The sequence below is a fragment of the Protopterus annectens genome, chromosome 2.part1 (genome assembly GCF_019279795.1).
Source record: "Protopterus annectens isolate FY-2018-M chromosome 2.part1, PAN1.0, whole genome shotgun sequence".
Lineage (NCBI taxonomy): Eukaryota > Metazoa > Chordata > Ceratodontiformes > Protopteridae > Protopterus > Protopterus annectens.
In genome coordinates, this window is record NC_056729.1 from 473,307,552 (window position 1) to 473,325,923 (window position 18,372).

The 18,372-nt window shown below is 45.3% G+C and overlaps 1 protein-coding gene across 1 annotated transcript in view; it reads left to right on the forward strand.

Moving 5' to 3' along the window:
* USP38 (ubiquitin specific peptidase 38) overlaps positions 1 to 18,372 on the forward strand; it is a 534,729-nt gene that overhangs the window by 296,671 nt on the left and 219,686 nt on the right. The window lies entirely within an intron of this gene.

The following is an 18,372-nucleotide window of genomic DNA, read 5'->3' on the forward strand; positions in this document are numbered from 1 at the left end:
ATCACTTTCTTAGTTCTAACCACCCCCAGCTTGGCTATGGTATTCAACCCATATGTTATGACTGCAGTTGCATTATTGAAGGACATAGTACAGTTTTGTACCTACCATAAATGTAGATGTCCGATAGATATGCAACTGCAGTCGGATTTTCCCACCCGCCTACCCCTCTGCAACCTTCTTTATGGGTCCACTCCCCCTATTCCTATTAGCTGGGGGTATCTCCTATGGTGTATCTCTTTATTACTGTTGTGCATGTCTGGAATTGTTTATCCATTCACCAAATTTAGCCTTCCTAGGAGGGCACCTGGCATCTGGGGCAAGAAACACTGAAGAAGATGGCGTCGGCCGATGCCTTTATACTTCAGCCGTTCTGACGTCGGAGAGGAGGTGACACCAGCCGACGCCGGACCCAGACTTTGGAATCCGGCCGACCGAGGGCTGCCTGAGGCAGGACAACCCATATGTTATGACTGCAGTTGCATATCTATCGGACATCTACATTTATGGTAGGTACAAAACTGTACTTTTCCTCTTCCTTGCAACACTGTATTTGGAAAAATGTAGTGCTAGTAGCTCTTACTTCTGCTGAGAGGGTCTCTGAATTTCAAGCAGTCATGGCAGCTCCACCATTTTTATTTTTTGCACAAGGACAGGGTGTCTCTTTGTACTAATCAGCCCGAGTTGGTTAATGATTTGTCCTTGAATCAAACCATTTATCTTCCTTCTTTTCATCCTCTCCATAGAATGATAGTGAGGGGATTCTTCACACATTGGATTTACATAGACACCTGAGATATTACCTTGACAAAACCAAAGTTATCAGGAAATCTTAGCAGCTTTTTGTTTCCTTTCATGCTAGGAAATTGGGTTTGATTATTTCTAAGGAAACCATCTCCTTGTGGATTTCTAAGGCCATTTCTTTTTGCTGTTCTTTTCTTGACAGATTGTTTCTTCTGTTCATTCTCATTCTTCCATTCTACTAGTGCTGCGGCCTCTCCTAGTGCTTTTTCAAGGGTTTGAATTCTAGATCCAATTAAAGCTGCTTCCTGGTCCTCTGTAAATACCTTTAGTAAACATTTCAAGTTGGGTGTCATTTCTAGAGCCAGAGCAGGTTTTGCCAGGGCCATCTTACATGGGCTTTTGGAAGGCTCTTCTGTGTCTTCTTCATCCCATCCTCTCCAGTAGCTTTTGCACTCTCCATCTGTAAAGAATACGGCAACAGTGATAGGGAGGGACGTCATACATTTGTGTAAGATATTACCATAACAGTAAATGTCCTACTTCTCTGTTGCAGTGTTCTGTCCCTCCCTCCTTCCCCCAGTTTTCTTTTCTGACCAAGAGCTCTCTCTCTTCTTCTTTTCATTCATGCATTATTTCTTGATGCTTATAGTCATCCTTTTCCTCTTGTGTTGCCCTAGATGTTCATCGTGTTTCACTGTTGCAGTCATTACTCTTGGGTTATCCTGCTGGCAGGCTACCCTTAGTCGGCCAGAATTCCAAAGTCTAGGTCTGGCATCGGTTACTGTTGCCTCTTCCCTGACATCAGTGCGCCAGGGGTATAAAAGATGCTGCCAACGCCATTTTCTTCAGTCTTTCTTGCCGCGCGGTGCCCGAAGCAAAAGCAGTTCGCAAGTGCCGGTCGGCCGACTCCTGAGATTTTCAAATCCGAATTTCAAAACTGATGTCTTTATTAAAGCTAAGTACCCCGTTGGGGAAACTTTTTTTCTTGCTCCAGACCGATGTCAGAAAAAGTTAACAATTGTATTTCTTGTGTGAAGCAAAAATCTCATAAGGATTTTCACTCTTACTGTATTCCTTGCCTAGGCCCTGATCACAACGTTGCTAGCTGTCGGTTTTGTGCTAGATTTAACCAAAGCACTATCAAGCGTCGGTTCGATTTTGCATTTCATTACTTTGGCCGAAGATTTAATTATATAATGCCGTCGGACCAGCCGACAACCGGAGTTTACAAAAAACGCAAGGACAAGGAAAAGGATAGGCACCCGAGGTCCAAAACCGACGAAGCCTCTGCTAGGCCAGTCGCCGGTTCTCAGTGAGGTGCTTTCGCAGCCCCTGGCACCCGCTACCTCAGAGCCACAGGCCGCTTCGGACTCCCACGTGGAGCCAACTGGGCCTCTGGATACTCAAGGTATTGGACACTCAGAAATCATTCCCTCAGATGGGTCCGGAGCCGCTGAGCAGGCATCGACTTCTGAGGGTGTCTTCAGACCTACACAACTATATATTAAGCCATCTTCAGCTTCAAAGACAAAGACTAAAGCAGCTCTAAAGACAAAGAAACAAGTACAGCATTCTCCTACTCAGACTTCCATGCCTAAAAAACAGATGCTCAGAATGGCCGAAGACCTAATTACTTTGATCAGGGGCTCCCAGCCCCCTCCTGATAAGAGGCCTAGGCAAGAGACAGAGCATGATTCTTCTGATCAGGTTTCTATTTCCTCTGATTCCTATTCTGAACAGGATTACTCCATGCTTCCCTATGAGGATTCTGATGCTGAAGAATACATTCCTTCAGCCTCTCCTCTTGAGGATTATTCTTTTGGGGAAACCCTGCATACTATGAGGGAGCATTTCCACTGAGAGAGCCAAGATTATTCTGAATCTAAGAAAAGGCTCAGAGACTTTCTGCTACTTCCTTAGCACGGACCCCTTGCTATTCCACCTGTTCTAGACATTGTAGATGATGTATTTTCAGAGTCCGGCCTGTCCCCTTCTCTTTACCCCCTGCACCAGCTAAGCCAGACAGATACTACAGGGTCCCGGATTCTCATAAATTCCTATATAAAAACCCCACTGCTGACCCAGAAACTATATCTCAGGGTCCCAAAGGGGTTAAAGCTTCCACTGCAAAAAACCCTGCCCCCTCTGATAGGGATTCTAGGGCTCTAGACAGATGGGGGAAAAAGTCTACACTTCTGCTACCCTGGCTGTAAGGGCTTTAAATTGTCAGTTTCACATGCTTAAATATCAGCAATATTTAATGTCACTGCTTAAACAGAAATTGTTGACAAATACTGAATGTTCAGAGAACAAGGAATTGCAGGATTTATTGCATGCAGCTGAACAAGTGGGAAAGCATACTTTGCAATGTGGTTATGATTCACTGGAGGCCTCTTGCAGGGCCGCTGTTACAGGATGTTCATCGTGTTTCACTGTTGCAGTCATGACTGTAGGGTTCTCCTCTGCCAGCAGGCAGTCCTCGGTCGGCCAGAATCCCAAAGTCTGGGTCCGGCGTCGGCTGTTCAGCCATGCTCCCTGACGTCAGAGTGCCAGGAGTATAAAGCTGACAGCCGACGCCATCTTCTCCAGTCTTTCTTGCCGTGCAGTGATAGCAGTTCGCAAGTGCCGGTCGGCTGACTCCTGACGATTTTTTCTGATAAACTTCAGTCCGAAGACTTTCTTCTCCACTCAAAGCTAAGTACCCCGTTGGGGAAACTTTTTCTTGCTCCAGTCCGATGTCAGAAAAAGTTAATAATTATATTTCATGTGGGAAGCAAATACCTCATAAGGATTTTCATTCTTACTGTATTCCTTGCTTAGGCCCTGACCATGATGTAGCTAGATGTCCTTCATGGATGCATCTGCAGTCATAACAAGTGGGTTGTCCTGTCGTCAGGCAGCCCTGCAGTCGGCCGGATTCCAAAGTCCGGGTCCGGCTTCGGCTGATGTCGCACTCCACCCGACATCATCTCTGTTCGTCTTCGGGTATAAAAGCATCAGCCGACGCCATTTTCCTCAGTCTTTCTTGCCGCGTGGCGCCCGAAGCAGAAGCTGTTCGCAAGTGCCGGTCGGTCGGATCCAGAGATTACTTCTACCGAATACTACTTCGAAGACTTCTAAAGCTAAGTACCCCGTTGGGGACTCTTTCTTGCCTCAGCCGATGTCAGAAAAAGTTAACAATTGTTTAACCTGTGGGAAACAAATACCTCATAAAGATTTCCACTCTTACTGTCTGCCTTGTTTAGGCCCTCTTCTAGTTCTCAAATGCTTACTTTGGCAGAAGATTTAATTTCTTTAATTAGAGGATCTCAATCTCACCCAGACAGGGCCTCTCAGCCCCCAGAGAAGAGACCTAGGGCAGAGCCCCCTGAGCCAATGTCTTCTGATGATTCTGCTGATGAATCAGACATAACTGACCAGCCAGAGGCTCCCTTCTCCAATTTTGAAGATTCTGATGCTGAAGAATCCATTCCAGCTGCTTCCCCACCAGAAGAATTCTCCTTTGGGGAAACCTTGCATGCCATGCGAGAACAGTTCCAATGGCAGCAACAGGATTTTTCAGACTCCAGAAAAAGACTTAGGACCTTTCTGCACCTCCCACAGCACAGGCCCTTAGCTATACCTCCTGTTCTCTCTGTGGTGGATGATGCTTTCAATGATGTTTGCTCCACTTCAGCTACTCTCTCAGCTAGAGCTTTAAACTGTCAGTTTCACATGATACAATGCCAAGAGTTTATGCTTGATCAGTTAACTAAAAAACTAACCACTGATGAATCTCTTGATAAGAAATATGTATTAGAGATGGTAAATAACATACAACAGGTTAGCAACCATTCCTTAAAATGTGGCTATGATGCACTGGAGGCTTCATTTAGATCAGCCATGACAGGCACAGTGATAAGAAGGCATGCATGGCTAAAGGAACAAGCTTTACCGGATCATGTTAAAGCTAAGTTGATGGATGCTCCTATGGACAAGACAAGTTTGTTTGGTACACCTGCCCAGCAGGTTATGAAGAAAATGGAAGAAAAGGCAAAATCTGTGCAAACTGTTAAAGATTTCTTGCAGGTTCAACCCCCAAGGTTTAGCAGGAACTGGCCTGCCAAAAATTGGTCCTTTCCTGACTCCACAAAATTTCAAAGGGGCAGGAATAGACGTTCCAGAGGCAGAAACCAATCCAGAGGAGGTGCCTACAGAGGACGACAGTGGCAAGGTAACAACAGAGGCACAGACACAGCCACTGCCACTACATCAGCACATCCACAGTGACTTAATCCTAAATCCGCCTACCAGGGAACAAATAGCAGCTCCTCTAGGCGGAAAGTTAACCTTATTTTCAAAAAACTGGCACTACATAACAAAAGACAAGTGGATTTTACAAACCATAGATCAAGGTTACCGGTTTCACTTCCACACTTTACCAGTAAAAAGGGAATGCCAAATCTACCTCCAAATCAAAAACAGAGGCTCTACGCCAGATAATGGAGTTAGCAAACATGAGAGCTGTGGAAAGAGTGCCAACAGCAGAACAAGGAAAGGGTTCTATTCCAGACTATTCCTAGTTCCAAGAAAGGAAAAAGTTGGAGACCAATTCTCGACCTGTCCACCTTAAATACATACATCATTGTCCCAAAATTCAAAATGCTGACCCTACAGCAACTTCTTCCCATGCTGGGCAAGGAGTCTTGGCTGGTAACTCTAGATCTCAAGGAGGCATACCTGCACGTCCCCATTCGACCAATCTGCAGAAGATACCTCAGATTTCTTGCAGGATCAGAGCACTATCAATTCTCAGCATTGCTCTTTGGCTTATCTACTGCGCCCAGAGTATTCACAAAATGCCTGGCATCAGTAATCGCCCATTGCAGACTACAGGGAATTCAAATTTACCCATACCTGGACGACTGCCTGCTACAAGGGGACAACAAAAGCAAGCTGACAACAGATTTACAAAGGGTCATTCACTTGCTACAAGGACTGGGATACACAGTCAATTTACAAAAGTCAAGGCTGATACCATCCCAAACAAGGACATTCTTGGGCGCGGAATTGGACACAGTACAACAAATGGCATTCCTGACTACAGAAAAACAAAAAGAACTTCCTCTTTACTTCTTGGCACTAACAAAACTGAACAAGTTAACAGCAAGAAAAGTTCTGCAGGCTTTGGGCTTCATGGCATCATGCATAATCTTGGTCCCATTTGCCAGACTACATATGAGGAAACTACAGTGGTACCTAAAGAATTTATGGTCCCAACACAGACACAGCCTAGAAACAGAAATCCCACTAATTCCATGCTTAAAACAGGAGTTCCTATGGTGGGCTCAGGCATGCCAGTCAAACCCAGGCCTACCCTTTCGCAGATGTCAACCAAGCCAGACCATCACAACAGACGCTTCAGACCTAGGATGGGGGGCCCACATGCTGGACAAATGCGTGCAAGGATTGTGGACACAGGATCAACTTCACCTGCACATCAATCTAAAAGAAATGCTGGCAGTAAAACTGGCAATCCAAAAGTTCAAACCATTTCTCAAAGAGGGCCAGTTGATGATAAGGACAGACAACACCACAGTCATGTGGTACATCAACAAACAGGGAGGCACTCATTCATACCCCTATGCAGAATGACCTTGGAGCTGTGGACCCTGGCACTCAGCTACAACATTCAGTTACAAGCAATATTTGTACCGGGGAAAGACAATACACTAGCAGACATATTAAGCAGAACCACTTTGGATGCCCACGAATGGAAGCTGCACCCGGACATCTTCAAGACCATCTCAAAGAAATGGGGAATGCCACAGATAGACCTATTCGCATCACCTCTCAATCACCAGCTCAAAAAATTCTGCACAAGGACATTCCACCCACTAGCATGGAAAGTGGACTCACTCTCCTTCAACTGGAAAGGCCTAACAGCATATGCATTCCCACCTCTTCCCTTGATACACAAGGTACTACTAAAAATCAAGGAAGAACGTCCAAGGATAATCCTGATAGCTCCAAACTGGCCAAGACAACACTGGTACCCACTACTGAAGAGCATGTCTCGGAACAATATGTGGCCAGTACCCCTGATGCCTTTGATGTTAACTCAGAACAACTACAGCATCATACATCCAAACCTAAAAACGCTGCAACTGACTGCATGGAACATCACATAGCAGCAGCTAATCCAGAACTTTCCAAAAAAGTTAAAGACATTATTCTTGAAGCACGCAGACCTTCAACAAGAAGGAACTATGCTGGAAAATGGAAAAGGTTTGTCATTTGGAGTACGGAAAGAGGAAAAGATGTGTCAAACATAGATATGCCTAACATTCTGGAGTATCTGGCCGAACTTCTTCATTCAGGCCTGTCCTACTCCTCCATCAAGATACATGCATCAGCTATTTCAGCAGAATACAGCTTTGATCCACCTGTTTTTTCGCACCCTTTGCTCAGGCAGTTCCTCAGAGGAATCAAGAATGTAAAACCTCCAAGGAAACCACCATTACCAGCTTGGGATTTAAACTTTGTGCTAGAAAAGTTGACACTAGCACCCTTTGAACCAGCAGCAACTGCAGACCTACAACACCTGTCATGGAAAACTGCTTTCCTACTGGCAATTACTTCAGCAAGGAGGGTTTCAGAACTACAGGCCTTAATGGCAGTGCAACCCTTCCTAATCTTCCACCAAGATAGAGTGTCCATGAGGACTAATCCTACATTTATGCCCAAGGTGGTATCCAGAGTGTCTTTAAACCAGGCAATCCACCTACCTACCTTCTTTCCCAACCCACAAAACAGAGGGGAAAGAATACTGCATACCTTGGATGTACATAGACAGCTACGCTACTACTTGGACAGAACAAAAATAGCAGAAAGACTGACCAACTTTTTGTAGCCTATGCAACAGGAAGGGAAGGAAAAGCTATTTCCAAACAGACAATCTCCAAATGGATAGGAAATTGCATACGATACTGTTACTCCTTCCATGGAAAACCAATTCCACAGAACATAAGACCTCATTCTACAAGGGCAACAGCCACTACCACAGCCTTCTTACGAGGAGTGGCAACCAAAGACATTATTGAGGCGGCTACTTGGACCTCCGTGCATACATTTGCCAAGCATTATAATTTGCCTCTATATTCCAGATCCCGAGCAGGATTTGCCACTGCTGTACTGCAAGGGATCCTAAACACACCATAATCTACTTTTATCCTCCTCCCCTAGTTGGCTATGGTATTCTACCCACTTGTTATGACTGCAGATGCATCCATGAAGGACATAGTACAGTTTTGTACCTACCATAAATGTAGATGTCCGAACTGGATAGCATCTGCAGTCAGGATTACCCTCCCTCCTTCCCCTCTGTGGTACTCCTAGGGTGTTTACCCTCCTAATAGCTAGCTGTTGGGGGGGGGGGGAGTCTTTTATGGTGTATTTGTTTGTATATATGTACATACATGCTTATTGTTGTGTTTACCTCTATCTATTTGGAAACATTGGCATCTATCCAAATTTTAGCCTGCAAGAGGGCTACTGGCATCTGGGGCAAGAAACACTGAGGAAAATGGCATCGGCTGATGCTTTTATACCCGAAGACGAACAGAGATGACGTCGGGTGGAGTGCGACATCAGCCGAAGCCGGACCCGGACTTTGGAATCCGGCCGACTGCAGGGCTGCCTGACGACAGGACAACCCACTTGTTATGACTGAAGATGCTATCCAGTTCGGACATCTACATTTATGGTAGGTACAAAACTGTACTTTGTCGGTTTTGTGCTAGATTCAATCAACGTACAATTAAACGAAGGTACGATTTTGCTTTTCATTACTTCGGTAGGTGCTTTAACTACAAAATGTCGTCGGATATGGTTCCGGCTAACGGAGTTCTCAAACGTCGCAAGGATAAAGACAGGCCTCCGAGGTCCAAATCTGATGATAGCGCACAAGCGGAGCCAGCTTCAGGTTCGGCCGTCGTCAGTGAGGTGCTTTTGCAGCCCCTGTCATCGGCCATTTCAGAACCGATGGCCGAAACGGACTCTCATGAGGAGCCAACCAGGCCTTTAAATATTTCTATTGCAGGACCTTCGGACAATGCTCCTTAGGATGGGTCCGGAGCCGCTGTGCAGGTACCGGCTTCCGAAGGGGTTTTCAGGCCTACTCAGCTTCTAATAAAGGCAAAGCCAAAGACAAAGGCAAAGACTCCTTCTAAATCAAAGACTGCAACACAGGCCTCTTCTGAACCGGCTCCCAAGTCACAGAAACAGTTACTCAAGATGGCGGAGGATTTACTTACTATGATTAGGGGTTCTCATCCCCCTCCAGATAAAAGGCCAAGGCAGGATGTTTATTTTGATTCCTCTGATCAGGCTTCTGTTTCTTCTTCTGACCAGGAATATTCTTTCCCTCCTTATGAGGATTCTGATGCTGAGGAATCCATTCCTTCAGCTTCTTCCCCTGAGGATTTCTCTTTTGGGGAAACTTTGCATGAAATGAGGGAACATTTCCACTGGGAAGGACAGGAGTATTCGGAATCTAAGAAAAGACGAAGGGATTTTCTTCTTCTCCCCCAACATAGACCCCTGGCTATTCCTCCTGTTTTGGATATTGTGGATGATGCTTTTTCGGAGGCTAACTTAACCCCTGACTCTCTTCCTCCTGCTCCTGTTAAGCCTGATAGATATTACAGGGTTCCTGATTCCCACCAGTTTTTATACAAGAACCCTTCTGCTGACCCTGAAACAATTTCTCAGGGTCCTAAGGGAGTTAAGGCCGCTTCTGCCAAAAATCCCATTCCCACTGAAAAGGATTCTAGATCTTTAGAAAGATGGGGCAAAAAAGTGTACACTTCTGCTACTTTGTCCATTAGGGCTTTAAACTGTCAGTCTCATATGCTGAAATACCAGCAATTTCTCTTGTCAGTTTTAAAACAAAAGCTTACTTCCATTTCTGCCTGTGCAGATGATAAGGAATTACATGACTTATTGCATGCCACTGAACAAGTTGGGAAGCATGGTTTACACTGTGGATTTGATGCCTTGGAGGCTTCTTGTAGGGCTGCTGCCTTTGGCACAGTCATTAGAAGGCATGCATGGCTAAAGGAACAAAATTTGCCAGAACAAGTAAAAGCTAAATTATTGGATGCTCCTGTTCAGCATAATGTTTTGTTTGGATCAAAAGCTGAAGAGGTGATTAAAAAGATGGAGGATAAGGCGAAATCCATGCAAACAGTTAAAGATTTCTTACAAGTACAGCCACCAAGATTTAGCAGGAATTGGCCTTCTAAAAAGTGGTCCTTTCCCACTTCAGACAGGCCTCAGAGGGGTAGATATAGATGCTCCAGAGGAAGGCCTCAAACACAAGCTTCTTATAGACCAAGACAGTGGACTGCTTTCACCCCTAGGGGAGGAGAGGACAGGTCACAAACTCATAGGAAACAAACTCAATGACTCCCTATGTTGGGCTGCAGGAACTTCTTGCCTGGAAGCCCCTCTCAGGGGAAAACTCTCTTTTTTATCAAAATTGGACTCATATAACCCAAGACAAGTGGGTTCTGGATGTGGTTTTAAGAGGTTACAAATTCCATTTTCATACCCTGCCAAGGCCAAGCGGATGGCCAGACCTTCCAAAACATCAATGGGCAGAGGCCTTAAACCAGGTGGAAGCTCTTTTGGCCATGAAAGCCATAGAACTGGTTCCACTTTCAGAGATGGGACAGGGTTTTTACTCAAGGCTCTTTCTAGTCTCCAGGAAGCAAAACTCATGGAGACCCATTCTGGATCTGTCAGTCTTGAACACCTTTCTAGAGATTCCAAAATTCAAGATGCTTACTCTACAGCAGCTACTTCCATTGCTGTCCAAAGATGCATGGATGGTAACTTTGGATTTAAAGGAGGCATATTTACACATTCCCATCAGGCAGGAACGCAGAAAATACCTCAGGTTCAAGGCCGGATCGAGGCACTTTCAATTCTCTGCGCTGCCCTTTGGATTGTCTACTGCACCCAGGGTCTTCACCAAATGCCTGGCTCCACTAGCAGCTTACTGCAGACTCAAGGGAATTCAAATTTACCCTTATCTGGACGATTGTCTAATTCAGGCAGACAGCAAGGATGTCTTACTCCAGCATCTAGAATTTGTACAGAACCTCCTCAAGTTCCTGGGATTGTCTGTAAACATAAAAAAGTCAAATTTGACACCCTCACAACAGATAACTTTTCTGGGTGCTCTTCTAAACACCACAACCCAGATGGCATTTCTGACATCCGAAAAACTATTACAGCTGGCTTCAACTTTCAAGACCTTGGCAACTTTAACTCAGCTATCTGTAAGGAGATTCCTGCAGGCTTTGGGTTACATGGCCTCCTGCATCCTTCTCGTACCATATGCAAGACTACACATGAGGAAAATACAGTGGTACCTAAAAAGTGTTTGGTCTCAGCATTGCCACAGTTTAGACATACTGATCTCAGTCCTGCCTTGCCTTCAAAAGGAATTTTTGGTGGTCCAGGGCATGTACTCTAAACAAAGGGAAACCCTTCTGTCTGCCTCCTGCCACTCAGATTCTAACCACGGACGCCTCGGATTATGCTTGGGGAGCCCATTTTCAGGGAAACTGTCTGCAGGGCCTTTGGACAAAGGATCAGAAGCACCTGCATGTCAATTTAAAGGAAATGTTAGCCGTTCAGAAAGCTCTAATGGCCTTCAGGAATCTTCTACAACTAGAACAACTACTAATACGGACAGACAACACCACAGTTATGTGGTACATAAACAAGCAAGGGGGATCTCATTCCTACCCCCTTTGCAGACTAGCCATGGATCTATGGAGCACAGCTCTAGCTTGCAATCTGGACCTTCAAGCTCAGTTTCTGCCAGGGAAGCAAAACTTCCTGGCAGACAGTCTCAGCAGAAACCTTTTGGATCCACACGAGTGGATGCTGGACACCAAAATATACAGGATGATAACAGCAGTCTTGGGGATGTCCTCACATAGACCACTTTGCATCCCATCTCAATCATCAACTACAGAATTTTTGCACCAGGACTTCCCACAAAGAAGCTTGGAAAGTGGATGCCCTATCATTCAGTTGGAGGAACCTCTCAGGATATGCTTTTCCACCTCTTCCTCTTCTTCCACGGGTATTATTAAAGATAAAACAGGACAAGCCCAAGATGATAATCTTGCTGGCCCCAAATTGGCCTCGACAGTTTTGGTACCCAACTCTAAAAAAACTATGTCTGGAGCCCCCTTGGGTTTTACCTCAGTCTCCGAACCTTCTGTCCCAACATCAGGGTCAGGTTCTACACTCTCATGTCAGAACTCTCTGCCTGGCGGTCTGGTTAATCCAGGGCCTTTGATTTCTTCTTTCCTACCCAAGCAGGTTATGGATGTCATTTTAGAAGCCAGACGTCCTAGCACTAGAAAATCTTATGCAGGAAAATGGAAAAGATTTTGTTCCTGGATGCAGGCTCAGGATTCTGATCCTCTTCTTCCGAACATTCCTTTAATTTTACTTTATTTGACAGATCTCTTACATAAGGGTCTCTCTTTCTCTTCCATTAAGATACATGCCTCTGCTATTTCTGCTCATTATAATACAGACCCTCCAATCTTTTCCCACCAGCTCATGAGACAGTTTCTCAGAGGAGCTAAGAACTTAAGATCTCCTACATCTCCTCCCATTCCTGCTTGGGATCTCAGCTATGTTTTGGAAATACTAACCTTGCCTCCTTTTGAGCCTGCTGCCTCTTCTGACATCAAGTTTTTATCTTGGAAGACAGCTATCCTGTTAGCCCTAACCTCTGCCAGGAGAGTTTCAGAGTTACAAGCTCTTATGGCTGTGGAACCTTACATTATTTTTCATCAAGACAGGGTGTCTTTGAGGACTAATCCTACCTTCATGCCTAAGGTGGTTTCCAAAGTGGCCTTAAATCAAACTATCCACTTGCCAACTTTTTTCCCCACTCCTCAAAATAAAGGGGAAAGGATCTTGCATTCCTTGGATGTACACAGACAACTACGTTTTTACCTGGACAGAACCAAGGACATCAGAAAATCAGAACAATTGTTTGTTTCTTATGCTTCAAGTTCCCAAGGTAAAGCCATTTCAAAACAGACCATTTCTAAATGGATTGCTCATGGAATCAGATTTTGTTATTCACACCATGGAAAGCAAATCCCAGGGAGTATACTGACTCATTCCACCAGAGCTGCTGCCACTTCTGTGGCCTTCCTCAGGGGAGTTCCTACCAAAGACATTTTGGAAGCTGCAACTTGGAGTTCAGTGCATACTTTTTCGAAGGACTACAATTTACCTCTCTACTCTAAGTCTAGGGCAGGCTTTGCCTCTGCAGTCTTGCAGGGCCTTTTAAGCCGCCCCTTCTTCTTTATGACCACCTCCCTTTCTTTCAGCTTTGGGATTCTACCCTACAGTCATGACTGCAACAGTGAAACACGATGAACATAGTACAGTTGTGTACACCTACCATAAATGTAGATGTTCGAGTGTCTTCACTGTTGCAGTCTGGGTTTCCCTCCCTCCTGCCCCCTCTTATTTTTACTTTTGTGTGGTTCCTTTTTTCACCATTCTTCTGAGGTGTATTTGCAAAGGATATGGGACCTTTCTTATTTTGGGACTCCTGACATCTGGGGCAAGAAAAACTGGAGAAGATGGCGTCGGCTGTCAGCTTTATACTCCTGGCGCTCTGACGTCAGGGAGCATGGCTGAACAGCCGATGCCGGACCCAGACTTTGGGATTCTGGCCGACCGAGGACTGCCTGCCGGCAGGGGAGAACCCTACAGTCATGACTGCAACAGTGAAGACACTCGAACATTTACATTTATGGTAGGTGTACACAACTGTACTTTCTGTTATTAGAAGGCATGCTTGGTTAAAGGAACAGAATCTGCTTGATCAGGTTAAAGCAAAATTATTAGATGCACCATTACAGCATGATACTTTGTTTGGTACTAAAGCAGAAGAGGTGTTGAAAAAAATGGAGGATAAAGCAAAATCCATGCAGACAGTCAATGATTTCTTACAGGTACAGCCACCCAGGTTTAGCAGGAACTGGCCTTCTAAAAATTGGTCCTTTCCAGTGTCAGACAGACCACAAAGAGGCAGATACAGGCGTCCCAGAGGCAGATCTCAGCCCCAAGGCTCATACAGGCCTAAACAATGGGGGTGCTCCTACCTCCAAAAGCGGAAAAGACAAATCACAACCTTACAGGAAACAGTCCCAATGACTTTCCTCTACCAGATCCAAGCACTTTTCTTTTGGCAGCCCCCTTAGGGGGAAAACTAACACTTTTTTTTTATCAAATTGGCAAATGGTTACCCAAGATAAATGGGTCCTGAACATAGTGTCCCAAGGCTACAGTTTCCATTTTCACACTCTACCAAGGTCAAAAGGTATGTCAGACCTGCCAAACAATCAATGGGCAGTGGCACAAAAAAAAAATTACAGCCCTCATGGACATGAGGGCCAATCAGCAAGTACCACAACAAGAGCAGGGGCAAGGATTTTACTCCAGACTTTTCCTAGTACCCAGAAAGGACAAAACCTGGAGACCAATACTGGACCTGTCTATACTAAATACGTTTCTGGAAGTTCCAAAATTCAAGATGTTGACTCTACAGCAGCTACTGCCCATGCTGGGCAAGAAGGCTTGGCTTGTAACTTTGGACCTAAAAGAGGCATACCTGCATGTCCCAGTCAGACAATCTTGCAGAAGATACCTCAGATTCATAGCTGGCTCAATGCATTACCAATTCTCTGCACTGCCCTTTGGCTTATCTACTGCGCCCAGGGTCTTCACAAAATGTCTGGCACCAGTAATTGCGTTTTGCAGACAAAAAGGAATTCAGATATATCCCTACTTGGACAACTGCCTAATTCAAGCAGAGAACAAAGACATTCTTCTAAAGCATCTAGTGTTTGTAAAAAGATTACTAATTGGCCTAGGGTGCACAGTAAACGAAAAGAAATCAAAACTAGTGCCCTCTCAAGAGATAATATTCCTGGGTGCAAGCTTAAATACAACTGCCCAGATGGCTTATCTCAAGCCAGATAAACAAAAGCAACTGACTACTTACTTCAAGAAATTGGCAACAAAACCCCACTTATCTGCAAGGAAAATCCTGCAGGCCTTGGGTTTCATGGCATCTTGCATTCTACTAATTCCATATGCCAGACTGCATATGAGGAAACTACAGTGGTATCTAAAAAGTGTTTGGACTCAGCATTGCCACAGCCTGGAGACAGTAATTGCACTCATTCCCTACCTGCAACAGGAGTTTCGATGCTGGGCAGAGGCCTGTCACCATAACAAGGGTCTTCCATTCAGTTTTATCCACAGCCAGACAGACACTGACAACGGATGCATCAGATTATGCCTGGGGGGGCCCATATGGCAGGAATATGTATTCAGGGCACATGGCCTGCAAGCCAGATGAGATGCTAGCTGTTCAAAATGCCCTGACAGTTTTCAAGGACCTGCTTCATCCAGGGCAGTTACTGATAAAGACAGACAACACTACCGTCATGTGGTACATAAACGAGCAGGGAGGTACACATTCCCACCCCCTCTGCAGACAAGCAATGACCTTATGGGACACAGCATTGGCTTTTCAAGTTCACCTGCAAGCACAATTCCTGCCAGGAAAAACAAATACTCTGGCAGACGAACTAAGCAGAAACCTCATGTATCCCCACAAATGGAAACTGGATCCACAAGTCTTATAGGTTCATAGGTTGATACTAGGCTATCTTCCTAGGGCATTTATAAGCCCAGCCAGAGTGTGTTTGGCTTTCACCATCCTTTTAGATTACTTGACTGTGCCTCTGTATAGTAGGTCACAGAAGGTAGCCCTTTTAAGATTAGTTTACTGTACGTCTGTCAAGCAGGGACACAGAAGAGATCCCAGGGGTAAACTTACGATCTTCCATCCACTCATCAAGATTTCTCTTGAAGAGGGTTGGTGAGGGGCTCTGCCTAACATAGATTGGGATTTTGTTCCAGAGTGAGGGGGGCCTCTGGGATATGAATCTGTCCCTCCAGCATGTCCTATTTATTTCTGTGCTGAGGTTCAAGTCCCTGGAGCGTGTAGCTCTAAGGGATTTGGATTTCTTGAGGTGAAACATGTCCATTAATTCTGGGTTGGACATGGCTTTATATGTCGGACACAGATCGCCTCTGAGTAGGCGGTACGCAACTGAGTAGAGCTGGAGTTTCTTTAGCCGAACTGCATAGGGCATCTGTTTGAGCCCCTTGATCCTCTTGGTGAGATACTTTTGGGGTCTTTCCAGTTGCTGCAGGTGTTGGGTAAGGTACATCCCAAATGGGGCATTGTACTCCATTATGGGCCTGATAAGTGATGAGTAGAGGGGCACAATGACCTCTCTTGATCTAGATGTGAACCGTTTCGTGATGAGGTGGGCTATATAGAAGGTCTTTCTAACCTCTTTGGCAACGTGATTGTCAAAGGAGAGATTGCTATCTACTTGGGTCCCCAAGTCCCTAATTACTTCTTCCGTACTTAATGGATTACCACCTATGTGGTAATTTGTGGCCACTTTGTTTTTCCCAAAGGGGATGACTATGCACTTTTTGGCATTTAGCTTTAGGTCATGGCTCTGGCACCAGTTATCCGTCTCTGTGAGACCCTTTTGGAGGATGCTTGTGTCAGCTGGAGAGTCGATTACGGCACCCAGTTTGCAGTCATCTGCGAACTTGGTCAGCCATAGTCCACCCGTGTTAGCCTGTACCTCGGAGAAATATATACCGAACAAGAAAGGTCCCAGGACTGAGCCTTGTGAGACGCCACTTGTAACTGGTTTAGTCTCTGACATGGCACCTGCTGTTCTGACCATGTGGGTTCTATCCCTGAGCCAGTTTGCAACCCATCTTGTGACATAGGGGTTGATATTTAAGCTGATGAGCTTATTTATGATGCCCGAGTGGGGTATTGTGTCGAAGGCTTTTGCGAGGTCCAGGTAGGCTGTGTGGACTACCTTCCCTTCATCTATGACTTTGGTAACTGTTTCAAAGAAGTCGACCAGGTTCAAGAGGCAAGATCTGCCCTTAACAAAGCCGAATTGGGTAGGATCCAGTGTCTGGAGGTTCCCAATGTCTTTGTTTATGATTTCCATGATGATACGCTCCATAGTTTTGCAGACCAGGCTAGTCAGGCTTATAGGGCGATAGTTTCCGGGGTCTGTTGTGACACCACCTTTGTGGAGTGGGACCACTGTTGCTGTACGCCATTCCTTGGGTACATATCCTGTAGTAAGGCTGAGACTGAGCAGTGACTTTATATGAGGGTTTAGTTCTTCTTGGAGCTCGTGTAAGACACAGCCTGGGACACCGTCTGGTCCCATTGATGCTGTGTTTTTTGCTTTGGAGAGGGCAGCAATCACCTGTGCATCTGTGATCTCAGGAAGGCTACACTCTGTTGGGATAGACATTTGCTCTTTTAGGGGGGAAGGGGCGGAGAAGTTTGCACTGAACCTTTCTGCCAGGATGTTGGCAATGTCTGTGGGTTCAGTGTATTTTTTTCATTTTGCACCAACTCAGAGCATATCTGGGAGTTGCCTCCCAGGTTTCTGACATAACTAAAGAAGTCCTTGTGATTATCTTTAGTGTCTTATGCAATTTTTCTTTCGAAGCTGGCCTTAGATGATTTTATGAGGGATTGTAGTTTCTTGCTAGTACTGATAGTGACGCCTTCCCTTTTTGGGATTTTGCTCTGTCATGTAGTAGCTTTCTCCTTCTGTTGTATAGCTTATTTATGGCTGGGGTCCACCAGACAGGTCTCCTGCCTTTGGAGGAGTGAGTCTTGGTTTTATTTGGGATAACATGCTCCATGCATTCCTGTAGGTGTCCATAGAATGCTTTTGTAAAGGATTCTGCATTTTGGGCCGTATTTTCCACTGGCCCGGGGACTGTGAAGGATTCCACCTCAGTTTTGAGAAGTGTGAAGTTTGCTTTTGAGAAGTTCTTCACCGTAGATTCCTTGGCTAGGGGTGAGGATGGAATATGGATGTCCAGTGAGATTTGTTTATGGTCTGATCTTACCAATGAGGGGTATACCTCTGGTGTGGAACATAGAGACCCCATGTTGGTGATGACCAGATCCAATATGTTTTCCCCTTTTGTGGGAGTGGTGACCAGTTGTTCCATAGCATTTGAGGTTATAAATTCTAGGAACCATTGGGCGAGGGTGTTTGGGCTTGAGTAGTTTTCCCAATCGATGTTTGGGTAGTTGAAGTCACCCAATATAATAGTGTTTGGAGAGACCTTCATATTCTCCAGTGTTCTCAGGAAAGCCGAGTGAGGTTCCTGTGTTTCGGAGGGTGGTCTGTAGCAGGCTACAAACTGAAAGGCAGTTTTGCCCACTGTTAGTTGCACATGGATGGTCTCCGATGATTCGTGCAGTGCTGGAGTTGCGGGTATCTTTGATAAATATGGATACCCCCCCTCCTTTTGTGGTTTGGTCCGGGTTTTGGGTCCGGAAAGCGTGGTATGAAGTATACTGGGGTACTCTCGGCAGCCTTGAACCAGGTTTCTGTTACTGCACAGATATCAATATTCTCCATACTGAGGAGAGTCTCGAGTATGTGCATCTTG